Here is a 12,902-nt window from a genome sequence, read left to right as displayed (position 1 = left end):
AGGTGTTTAAAGGCATCAATTAAAGCACTCATTAGTCAATATGAAAAGCTATTGCCATAGGCTTGCTTGAAAATCAAATCTCCACCACTATAAATTAAGCTGATACATCAATCAAAAAGGTCTTTTATAGGGTTGTAATGTGGCTTTGGTTAGAGGGTGTGGTCACAAGCTGAAAAAAAGGTTAGAATCAAGATTGAATTGAAAAATTACCTAGCTAGAAAAATAACTAGTCATTAGTTGAATACAAGTGAGCTTCTTCTCAGAATATGGAATTAACACTCAAGCTCAAAAATGATGAATTACTACTAATATGTATTGAAGTAATTTTTTTTAAGAACAGGTCAAATACATAGAAGAACGAAACATAGCTAAGCAATTAGTTCAAATCAAATCTTAACAAAAATAGGGATCAAATTAGGGGATTTCAACAATAATGGGTTATGGGTTAATACTGAGGATAAATCAATTAATGGCTTGTTAGGCTCAAAGGGGTTCACTAAGGGTCAATTATGAAGGTAGGCTTTTGTGAAGTGAGTGGGTTAAACCTAAGTGCCTTTATCATCTTGACATATCAAATCAAATGGTGTGGTTTTGACATGCATAATCAAGCAAGTTCTAGAATAACAAATCAATATTGACGCACTCATAATAAAAGTGAGCATGGAAGAAATAAAATATGCTCTAAAGGCTCAAGATCTCACAAAAATTATGGCTTTTTGATGTTTAAACTTGTGAATTTCAACTCACGATATTACCTAAACTTAGGGAAACAACCTAAAAGTTTATAATTCTTCAAAAATCAACTTATCATGCTTGATTCCCTAATGTCTTAAAGTTTAAACAAACAATGCATAAATGCCCATTTTTTTAATTCAAGACATATCAATAAAAATCATAAATTAATTAAAATTCATTCTAATAGTGATATGAATGATTTACGTGAGAATAAGACAAAATTCAGGGATTTCTAATGATGATAGGAAAGACCCCCCGCACTTAAGATGTACATTGCCCTCAATGTGCAAAGATAGATATAGTGAAAAATATAGATAAATAATCATAAGATAGGGAGAGAAGTGAAACTTACTGAATGTTGAATGAACTCCTTGAATTGGAGTTATTGAGAATAATCGGCCAAGGCAATGATGAGAGTGGAGGAGGATACTCCGGTGGTGATAGAGGTTCATTAGTCCATAAGTCCTTTGCCATTGGAGTTTTTAGTTCCTATTTGATGATGAGCTTTGGAGCTATTTATGATTGTGATAAAATTAGGAACTCTTTAGAAAATATAATGGAGCATAATTACTCGTAATGAAATAGCCAAAAATAAAAATTGTAAAAACTCAAGATAAAATAGTATTATAAGGAAATAAAAAGTAATTTCAAAATATAAAGATAAAAATAAAATAAATAATAGGTGTTTATAGAGAAATTGGGGCACATGGTCGTGGGGCACGCCTGTGTGCCTTCATTTCAGCTTGTGTGTTTCGTGGTTTTTGAAATTGGACGCACTGGTGTACACGGCCTTGTTGCACGGCTATGTCAATCTTCGTTTGCTTCTCCAACGCTCGTGTACATAGGCACATGCCCGTGTTATTTTGATAGGCTCGACCACGGTCGGTGGGCACGGTCGTGTCACTCGCCCGTGTTACTTTGGTAGGATTGCCCACGGCCATGTCGCACGGGTGTGGTAGCTTTATCGGATCCCATGTTGAGGAAACATTTTTGCTCTATTTTCAAACGGCGGTATCACACGGCCGTATTGCATCCCGTGGTATGTGCACAGCCTACGGCACGCCCGTGTGCCTGGCCGTGTGGTTCTGAAAATCTTGTGTTCAGTGACTCAGTTAGTGAATTAGATGTGAAAAACTAGAATTTAAATAAATCATTACTCTTAGTGCTCCGGTTGCCTCCTGAGAGGCGCTTATTTATAGTCTAAGCTTGACTTACCTTTCTGGTGTGTGATCATGGTGGCTCAAGAAGTTTACACTCCTCATCCCTGCTATCAACTTTATCTATTTAAAGGTTTAAGATGAGTATTGTTTACCTTTAAAGTTCTGAATTTGGGGTGAATTACCTCAACTGTACCATATAGAAAAATACTGAGTACCATGAGAGGAATTTCTTCATTAGGTTCAGAAGTGGTAATGCGAGGATCTGCTACATCTAGTAGTACTTTGTCTCCAACCTTAAGTTGATTTGGTGATGTATTGGCCTCGTCCTGGCTCAGTTTCGGTTTATCGAGTGTTCTCGATTTCTGTATCTGCCATTCATCAAGTTCCTCGATTTGTAGCCTTCGTTCTTCATAGATAGGTCCTTTGTTGTTGCTTGAACATGGCTCGTGTAGGTTCTTCGAACTTATTTCCTGCAAAGTAGGTTGCACCACAAGGTTAGTTTTAGTAGAATGATTTATACAACCACCTTCAATTTTTGATGTGTTACTCGAATTACGAGCTTGAAAGGTGATTGTTTCGTCTCCCACACGAAGTGTGAGTTCACCTGTGCCAACATGAATTATTGTGCTAGCGGTTACTAAAAAGGGCCTCCCTAGAATTAAAGGAACGTTACTATCCTCCTCTATGTCTAGTACAACGAAATCAACAAGGAATATAAATTTGTCAATTTTAACGAGTATGTCTTCAATAATCCCCCTAGAAAATTTGATTGTTTTATCGGTTAATTGAATGCTCATAGTTTGTTTGGGTTTCCCAAGACCTAGTTGCTTAAACATTTTCTAAGGCATAACATTGATACTAGCCCCTAAATCAGTCAAAGCATTATTTACATCTAGGCTACCAATTAAACAGGGAATTGTAAAACTCCCTGGATCTTTTAATTTGTTGGCCAGCTTATTCTATAGTATGGCTGAGCAAACCGCATTTAGTTCCACATGCGACGCCTCATCCAACTTTCGCTTATTTGTTAAAAGCTCCTTTAAGAATTTGATTGCTTTTGGCATCTGTGAAAGAGCTTCAATAAACAGTAAGTTAATATGTAACTTCTTTAATAATTTAAGGAATTTACCGAATTCTTCTTCTGTGCAGTCTTTCCTTATCGCGTTTGGGTATGGCACACGAGGTTTGTATTCTTTATTTACCGATTTCTGGTCATTGTGGTCCACCTCACCCTTACCTTTACTTTCTTGCCTCGATTCTGGTTCAGGTGCAACTAACCCTTCCTCAATTTGAATGGTAATTGCATTGATTTGCTCCCTTGGGTTAGATTCAGTGTTACTCGGTAGGCTTCCTTGTGGTCGTTCAGATATCAATTTAGCGAGTTGACCTATCTGAGTTTCAAGCCCTTGGATCGATGCTTGTTGATTTTTAAGTGCTGTCTCAGTATTCTGAAAACAAGTTTCTGACACCGAGATGAATTTTGTTGGCAGCTCCTTAAGTTTCGGCTTTTTCTCTTGTTGGTAGGGTGGTTGTTGGAAGCCTAGAGGTGGTGGTGGTCGCTCATTCCCTTGGCATCCCCTTGAAAAATTTAGGTGATTCCTCCATCTTACATTGTAAGTATTGCTATAAGGATTATTTTGGGATCGAGAATTATTACCATGTAATTTAACTGCTCGTTTTCCATGTTCTGGCTATAAGGTGGGTATTCTGGATTGCTTGATCCACCTCCACTTGCTTCGCACTGCATTACTGGGTGAACCTGTGAAGAACTAAGAAAACCATCAATTTTCTTATTCAAGAGTTCTACCTGATTAGAGAGCATGGTGACAGAATCGACGTTATAAACACTGGCTGCTTTTGTTAGCTTTGTCCTCATAACTTGCCACTGATAATTATTCAGTGACATTTCTTCTATAAATTCATAAGCATCTTCAGGTGTCTTATTATTGATGGTTCCACCAGCGGCTACATCGATCATCTGTCGAGCCGAAGGATTCAGGCTATTATGAAATGTTTGAACCTGTAGCCAAAGTGGTAACCCATGGTGAGGGCACCTTCTCAAAAGGTCCTTGTATCTCTCCCATGCATCGTAGAATGTTTCTAAATCCATCTGTATAAAAGAAGAGATATCATTACGTAATTTGGCTGTTTTAGCAGGAGGAAAATATTTTAATAAAAACTTTTCGGTCATTTGTTCCCAAGTAGTGATTGACCCTCGTGGTAACGAGTTCAACCATTTTTTAGCCTTATTTCTCAGCAAAAAGGGAAAAACTGAAGGTGAATGGCATCATCAGAAACACCATTGATTTTAAAAGTGTCGTAAAACTCTAAGAAATTTACCAAGTGAGCGTTGGGATCCTCGTCCTGGAAACCATCAAACTGAACAAACTGTTGGATCATTTGAATGGTGTTAGGTTTTAGTTAAAAATTATTTGCAGCAACAGCAGGCCTAACTATGCTCGATTCAGTTCCTGTTAAAGAAGGTTTAGCATAATCATACATAGTACACGGAGCAGGATTCTGAGTAATCGCAACAGGTAGAGAATTTTCTTGGTTTTCAGCCATCTCCTCGGTTGTGGTTGAAATATCGTCATTTTGCTCTTCCTCTGTGTATCTTAAGCTTCGCCTTATTTCTCTTTGGTTTTTTTGCGAATTGTGCGGTCGATCTCACTATCAAACAGTAAAGGTCCTGATGGGTTTTTTTTCTGGTCATAAACTAGAAAAACCTGTCAGAAGAGAATAAATGAAGAATTAGAAAAGAAAAGAAAATTTAAAATTGCAAATAAAGTAGAATGGATAAAGTAATAAAAATTGAGTGTTCCTAATATCCTAGTTCCCCGGCAACGGCGCCAAAAACTTGATATGTGATATTCGCGGTAGGTTTTAAAAATTTATAATTAATCGTTCTTGAAACTAACTATTATCACAATGAAGGCAAGTGTACCTATCGAACAGTAGTATAGCTTTAGCAAGACCAAATTGTCGAACCCAAAGGAACCAAGAGTACTATTAATTACTTTCTTTCTATTATCTAGCCTAAAAATTAAGGGATTTGTTTATCTAAATGAATTAACTAAACTAAGAGTGCAAAGAGAGAAATTGGGGAAAAGCTTTTGGGAAAATTTGATTGATTAAGACAATACCCAAGGAAAAATCCACCTAGACTTCACTTGTTATTTGACTCTGAATCAGACGATTTATTCATTTGACATGATCCGTAGAAATCCCTAAGTTATATTATTATCTCTCTAGAGACTAGTAACGTCTAACCCTAGGTTGATTAATTGAAATCTCTTTCTAATTAACACCTAGTGTTGCATTAACTCGATCTATGGATCCCCTTATTAGGTTTCACCCTAATCCGGCAAAATCTTATCATCCTATCTCTAGGCGTGCAATCAACTCCGCTTAATTATGACAAATTTACTCTTAGAGAGGGTCTATTCCTCCTCTGAATAAGAGCATTAACTTGAATAAATATCCTAGAATATTAAAACAAGAATTAAAACACATAATTAAGAACAAGTCAAATATTTATCATACAATTCAGATAATAAAAACAAGATCCGTCTTAGGTTTCATTCCCTTAGGTATTTAGGGGGTTTAGTTCATGCTTATGAAAGAAAACATCTCAAAAGCATAAAGATAACAAAACATAAGAAAACCCAAAACTCCTGAAGGAACTTGAAGGGAGATCTTCAGTCTTGATGATGAATCCAGCTTCTGAGATGGATCAATTGGCTTTACTTGAGTAATTCCCTGTTTCCTACACCCTATCCCCTTTCTAAGTGCCTCATTAAGTGTTTAAATAGGCTTTAGAATGCCTTGGAGCCCTCAAAATTGGCCTTTTTCGAATAGGGTTATACTTGGGCTCGGCAAGGACACGCCCCTGTGCGATTACTCCAGCTCGTGGTCAAGGCTGTTAAATAGGCACGGGCGTGTTGTCTACCCGTGTAAGTCATGCTTCGATCCTGCCAAAGGGACACGGCCGTGTGAGATGCCCGTGTGAGGAAGTCCAGGCCATGTTGATTTCCCATGTGGGTCCATTTTCTCTGTTTTCACCCCGTTTCTCACTCTTTTTACTTTCCTATGCTCGCCTAAGTATGAAACATGAAATTAAAGGATTAGGAGCATCAAATTCAAAAAATCTAAGGAGAAACCATCCATAAATGTGCTAACCATGGGATAAAAACATGTAAAAATTACAATTTATCAAAGTCAATAACCTCATACTTCAACCCTGGCCACCAATATACATTTCGCAGATCTCGGTACACTTTTTTTCTACCGGGATGCATAGTATAGGGGCTACTATGCACCTCCCTCAGAATTGACTGTCTCAAGCCCTCGTCATTCGGTATGCTAATCTAACCGTGGAAACACAATAGCCCATCCTGATTAATCCCACAATTCGTAGTAACACCACTCTCAACCTGACAAAAACACATTTCTAAAGACTTGTCCCCCAACTATTTATCTCTGATTTGATCAATCCATGTCGGTTTCACTTGCAGTTCAGCTAGTAGACTCCCATCATTGAAAAGACTCAATCGAGCAAACATCGCTCTCAGATCAGTCATAGCCCTACGGCGTAACGCATTGGCCACCACATTGGCCTTACCCGGTTGGTACTCGATAGTGCAATCATAATCCTTAAGTAGTTGAACCCATCTACGCTGCCTAAGATTTAACTTCTTCTAGGTGAGGAGATATTTGAGACTTTTGTGATTAGTGTAGATAGTACACTTTTCACCGTACAGGTAATGCCTCTAGATTTCTAAAGCGAAGACAACCACTGCCAACTCCAGAACATGTGTCTTAAGCTGCCGAGACGGATAAGCAACGACTTTTCCATCTTGCATCAAAACACAACCTAGACCCACATGCGATGTATCATTGTAAACCACGAAGTCCCTACCAGGCTCAGGCTATATCAGAATAGGAGCTTGAGTCAGAACAATCTTAAGCTTACCAAAACTCTCTTGCTGTGCATCAGTCCAAACGAAAGGAACTCCCTTAGCAGAAGCTTAGTCATCGGTGCAGCAATCAAGGAGAACCCCTCTATGAATAGCCGATAATATCCTGCCAGCCCCAAAAACTACAAATTTTAGAGACATTCTTCAGCTATTTCCAACTCAGCACAGCTTCAATCTTATGAGGATCCACCCAAATCCCCTCAGTCGAAACCATGTCCAAAAAAGGTCGCTTCTAGGAGCCAGAATTCACACTTACTGAGCTTCGCAAATAACTGTTTCTCACAGAGAGTCTGTAGAACCACTCTGAGATGCTCATCGTGCTCAACCTCTGTTTTAGAATACACCGAAATGTCATCGATAAATACCACCACAAGTTGGTCCAGATAAAGCTAAAACACATGGTTCATCAAGTCTGTAAATGCCGCTGGTGCATTAGTCAAATCAAAGGGTATAACTAGGAACTCGTAATGTCCATACCGAGTCCTAAATGTCGTCTTATGCACATCAGCCTCCTTTACTTTCAATTGATGATATCTCGATCAAAAATCAATTGTAGAGAACACAGAAACCCCTTTGAACTGGTCAAATAGATCATCTATTCTCGGAAGTGGGTATTTATTCTTGATCATTACCTTGTTCAACTGAAGGTAATCGATACACATCCGCATTGTCCCATTTTTCTTCTTTACAAATAGGACAGGTGCTCCCTATGGAGACACACTGGGATGAATGAACCCACAGTCTAATAGCTCCTGAATCTGAGCCTTGAGTTTCGTCAGCTCTTTTGATGCCATTTGGTAAGGGGTGATAGACACCGGATCTGTGCCAGGAATCAATCCTAAAATCTACCTCACGGTTCGAAGGCAACCCCAATAGGTCCTCAAGAAACACATCTGGAAAATCCCTCACAGTTTTGATGTCTTTAACCAAAGAGTCCACAGAATCAGAAATACTAACGTAGGCCAAAAATGCCTTACACCCTTTTCTCACTAAATTTTCTGTTGCCAAAGCAGAAATCACATTTTTCAGGTAGTCACGCCGTTCCCCAATCACCACTACCTCACTGTTCTTCACGTCCTTAAGACAACCCTTTTCATCGCACAATCCAGACTCACTTGGTGTTTAACCAGTCAGTCCATTCCAAAAATTAGATTGAACTCCCCAAATAAAAGTTCCATTCGATCATCCAGAAATACTGTCCCTTGGACCTCCAATAGAACGTATCTAAACAATTTACTCACTCAGATGGACTGTCCCAATGGACTCACAATAGTTACCTTATTAGAAGTACTCTCAATCAGAATACTCAAGGTTTCAGACACAGTACTAGCTATATATGAGTGTGTAGAGCCTATGTCTATTAGTGCAAGATAAGGTACATTATAAATTAAAAACGTACCTGTAATGATGTCAGGAGCATCTCGGTCCTCATGGCGACGAGCAGAATAAACAAAAGCAGGCTGCCTTACCTCAGATAGTCCAGCACCTCTACCCGGTGCTCTCTGTCCTCGGCCCATGACATTACCACCCCTGGCTTGACCTCGGCCTCTAAATATCTACTGAACTACTCTCAGCGGCTGTGCAGTACCAGAACCCAAAGCTTGCACCTAATCAGTTCTCAACGGGAAATCCTGAACACAGTACTCGGTCGACCCACATCTCAAGCACGCCTAGTAGTCCTTCAACACTCGCCCGAATAGCGTCTACCATAGTGCCCACACTGTGCCACCCTAGTAGGTGCAACAAGAGGCCTAACTCTCACTGGCCCATCAGATCTGGCCTTTTTCTTAGGCCTCAACCTAGAACTTAAGGGCCCCGAATCCCTCTTGTTCTCACCCCTCTTGCGATTTCTGTTCTGACGCTTCGCGCGCTTAACATCCTCAGCAATCTTGGCCTTCTCGACCAAAACAGGAAACTCACGCTCCCTCTAGAGAGCTATCAGCACCCTCAGGTTATCCCTAAGGCAATTCTCAAAACGAACACATCTCTCATATTCAGATGCCACCATGCCTCATGCATAACGGCTCAGCCTCAGGAATTCAGCCTCATATTCTGCCACTGTACGGTCTCTCTAGGTGAGATTAAGGAATTCCCGTCTCCTTGCGTCAATGTAACCGGCCCCTACATACTTACTCTGGAAAGCCAACTTAAAAAGATCCCATGTCAATCCGTCAGGCTAGGTGCCCTCCTTAACCATCAACCACTACTGGTATGCTTCATCACAAAGCAGAGATACAGCTCCCTTAAGCTTCTGCTCAACAGTAGAATCTAGGTCGTCCATAATTCTCTCTGTGGCTTCCATCCAATAATCAGCCACATTAGGGGCAACTCCAGTAACGCCCCTGAATAATTCAATCCCATTAGACAGGAGTCATTCTGTAATCGACCCTCGGCCCCCAGATCCAGTGTTTGGCCCAATGACCTTCTCTAAAATTCGTAGCATGGCCTGGGACAATGCGTTGTCCCTAGTCGCACAATCTCGAGACCTAGTTTCTGTCATAGGTGATACCAGTGTCTCACTGGTATCCAAGTTAAGCAGATTCCCAGACAATAAGGATGCCACTTAAGCCCCTCTACTGCCACTGTCACGGCCCCTAATGGAACGACAGAAAAATGTGCAAGTGTGCACAATCGCAACAAGTAATAAAGTGACAAGTAAATGTCGAGTTATCATACCCACAGGGACTGTAAAAGAATTATTTATGAAATTAATTGTAAAACACTTTGGTGAGGTAAAAATAATTTGGTTTTAAAATGTGGTAAAAAACTATTTAAAAACTAAGTAAATGATTAAAAATAAAACAAAGGAGTTCTAGTGCATGATTTCAAATAAGATTTAATCAATGTAACAAACTTGTGTTGAATTAATTATATTTCGTGAACTCAGAATTACTAAACTCATGTTTACACTGTTACGAATAAATTCACAGCAACCCGGTAATTCGCTAACTTATGAATAAATTTACATACCAAAAATCCATTCATCTCTTGACATATCCTTATGTTAATTCAACCGACTAAACAGATTCTAGCAAGCAAACATGCTACTGTACATACATACTCATTAAATTGAACCAATCTCTTGCATACCCCTATGTCAATTCAACCGATTAATTAAATCTAATAAGCATATAAAAGACTTTGTGAAGTAACAAGATATCCCTACCTTGGAACAATTTAATCACAATAATCTTGCAAGTTATGCAAGGCAATAATATCGCTAGATATATTGCTAATTTAACCTTCAGCTACCTTAGAAGAATAAACATGCACTGATTAAGTATTGTGTCAACTAATTAAAATTGCAATCCATTTAAATAACTAATTCATTTGTTACCTCACAGTCGTAATGCAAGAATAACTTAGGCATGATTTTACTTAGTCAAGCATCTTATCGAGGCTTATAACAGCATAAACATCATTTGAACAATTCAAGCAGACAGAATATAATCAACCCAACACAAACATAATTTAAGCTGAATTGATTAAAATAACCATTTCAATAGCATAAATATTCACAAACATGTTCGTCAAAACAACAACAAAAATTAAAGAGTTAGGGAACAAGAGGCAAGTCTGGTGTTTCTCCGTGGCATGACTAGTTGCTCCGTTCTTCGTTCTTCATTGGCCTTGGCTAACAAGGTGGCTTATGAACACCTAATTGCTGCTCCAAAATGGCTGATGGAAGCCTCTTTCCCAAGAGAAGAAATTGTCACTTGAACAAGAGGGAATGGAATGGAAAAAAATGAGAGAAAAGTGAGAGAGGGAATGAGAGAATGATGTGAAGTGAGGGATGCTTTGAATGATCAGCAAGGGGTGGCTTTTATAGCTGATTTTGGCTGTTAAAAATAGAAAATTATAGATAGAAAATACTTATGCTCAAAAACAAGAAATCTGATGGTTATGCTAACTTAAGTATACATATTGCTCAAATTAAATTCAACAACTTATTATAATAGCAAAATTTAGACTAAATGCTTTTGTAACAAGACATGTTAACCCTTACCAATTTGATTTTTATTCCTTTATTCAAGACTAAGTTGCAATCATTAAGCTTAACTTATGTCTTCATATGCTGATCGTAGCAATTTCTCTCTACTAATGTAGGTAGCATGAGGACTTTGAATCAATAGGTCATTAACAAGGTTGTAACGTGGCTAGGCTAGGGGTAGGTGAAGGATGGATAAATTTGGTTTAAAAACCCTAGACTCAGCCTCAAATGAACCTTCGGAGTTTTTACCTTTGATACACCAACTTGACTTTTATATGCTCTTTTGTACATCTCTTTCAAATACATGTGCTCTCTCTTTTCTTTTTTACACGAGCACTTACTTTGTGTACTGCAATTCTTGAGCAATTGATACTTCTTTTTAACTCCCCTAAACTTATTTTCGAAGTACGTCTTGAATATTACTGAGTCTAGTGTTTGGGACAATTTTAAGATCATTAAGCGAAAAGTAATGGCTAATTATTGTAAGGGTCGAAATAAAATTAGGTCATATAGTCTCAAAGTTGGGTTTCAAAGGATAAAATCTTACCAGGGTGGGCTTGAAAGGCTCAAACGGTCCAAACAATAGTTGCCTAAATCATTTCCAACATTCGATGCTCCCTAGGATTTCGCCTCAAGAAACTACTAAGTCAATTCTAAAGACTTAAACTTTCATGTATACCTAACTTTCCTAAAGACTAAAAATTTTATGGTATGAATTTGCATGCTCTATTATAAAATACGTTCATGTCATTATTAAGCTAACATAATAATTTATTGAAATAATAGAACTTTATTCATACTTAAATTGAGCATACTTAACAAAATTCAAATTTTTGAACAAAATATCCAAATCATAATTTAAAAGAAAAATTTTATTCTGAGTGGAATTAATTCAAATTTTCAGTCCCCTCAACTTAAAATGAACAATGTCCTCATTGTTTAAAGTGAACAAATACTATACACCAAGTAGGATTTTAGAAAAGATGAGGTGAATCAATTTGACTGCTTAAGTACCAAGCTCTTTCTAAATCCAATCCTAGACATGTATATATCTATTGCCACACTTTAAACTTTGTGACTTGCTCACATTTTATTAGTGATTTCCTTCTCTTGTTTTATTATGCAAAAAAATAAAATAAAAGATTCCTAATTAAACTTAATCCTAAAATAACCTAAGAACAAAAATAAAATAAAGTCAAGATCCCCCCTTTATTTATTTGCAGACCTTTCCGAGTTTGACTCATCTTTTGCTCCATCATTATCGCCTTTGCATGAATCGCTTCGCTCCTTTTTTGATAATGGACTCCATGGTTCAAATATAAAATCTGGAAACTCAGGCACAAAAATAAATGGGTCATTGTATATTTTCTTATGAGCACTTCTCATCGAGTCATCCTTTATTTTTTAGTATCTCTAGTAGGCTTGTTGCTGCCATTGCATATGTTGCATTAAGCCCATCAATTTTGACAGCTCATTTTGAAGGTCTGGGCTAGGCGGTTGAGCTCTAAACATTGAAGTTTCAGCATCAGGTTCAGCTTCTAGCTCTATTGATTCTACCTTTTCAGGGACTTCGAATGATTTCATCGTGGGATCTTCTTCTTCATCAGGGTCCTCTGATTCCTAACTTACTTTAATTCATTGTTGTAGGACTGAGTCTCCAGCTACTCAGTAAAGGTCCCAATCCGTGATTGTACCTCGGTTATACCCTGTATTCCTTACATTTGCAAGAATTTCAGCTTTCAAGCATAGAATTGTTATTGTAAAAGGGAAATGAGCACGGCCAAAGCGTTTAATGGCACAATTCTGTATCTCCCTCAAGATGATCTTCCCCACATCAATGGTCTTACCAGTTAGGATCGAGTATAATAAGACCATTCGCTCTAATGAGATTGTAGTTCTATGTGAGCTAGCCATAAGGCTGAATTGGATGAAGTAACCTTCACGAGTGGTGTCAAATATTCTCTTCGACAAGTGTGGATTCCTTGTTTTGACACAGTCCATGTAGAACCCGGAAGTGTCAGTTCCTCGAGAATTTCTTAC

At 38.2% G+C, this 12,902-nt stretch overlaps 1 non-coding gene across 1 annotated transcript; it reads left to right on the top strand.

The window, feature by feature from the left end:
• Nucleotides 1-3,931: 3,931 nt before the first annotated feature.
• LOC128281888 (small nucleolar RNA R71) lies at nt 3,932-4,038 on the top strand. The gene has a single exon (XR_008272171.1). It is a non-coding gene; the product is annotated as a small nucleolar RNA R71 (small nucleolar RNA).
• The last annotated feature ends 8,864 nt before the right edge of the window (nt 4,039-12,902 follow it).

This window comes from Gossypium arboreum, chromosome 1 (genome assembly GCF_025698485.1).
Source record: "Gossypium arboreum isolate Shixiya-1 chromosome 1, ASM2569848v2, whole genome shotgun sequence".
NCBI lineage: Eukaryota > Viridiplantae > Streptophyta > Magnoliopsida > Malvales > Malvaceae > Gossypium > Gossypium arboreum.
Note: the sequence above shows the minus strand (reverse complement) of the source record. Positions and strands in the feature narration are given on the sequence as shown.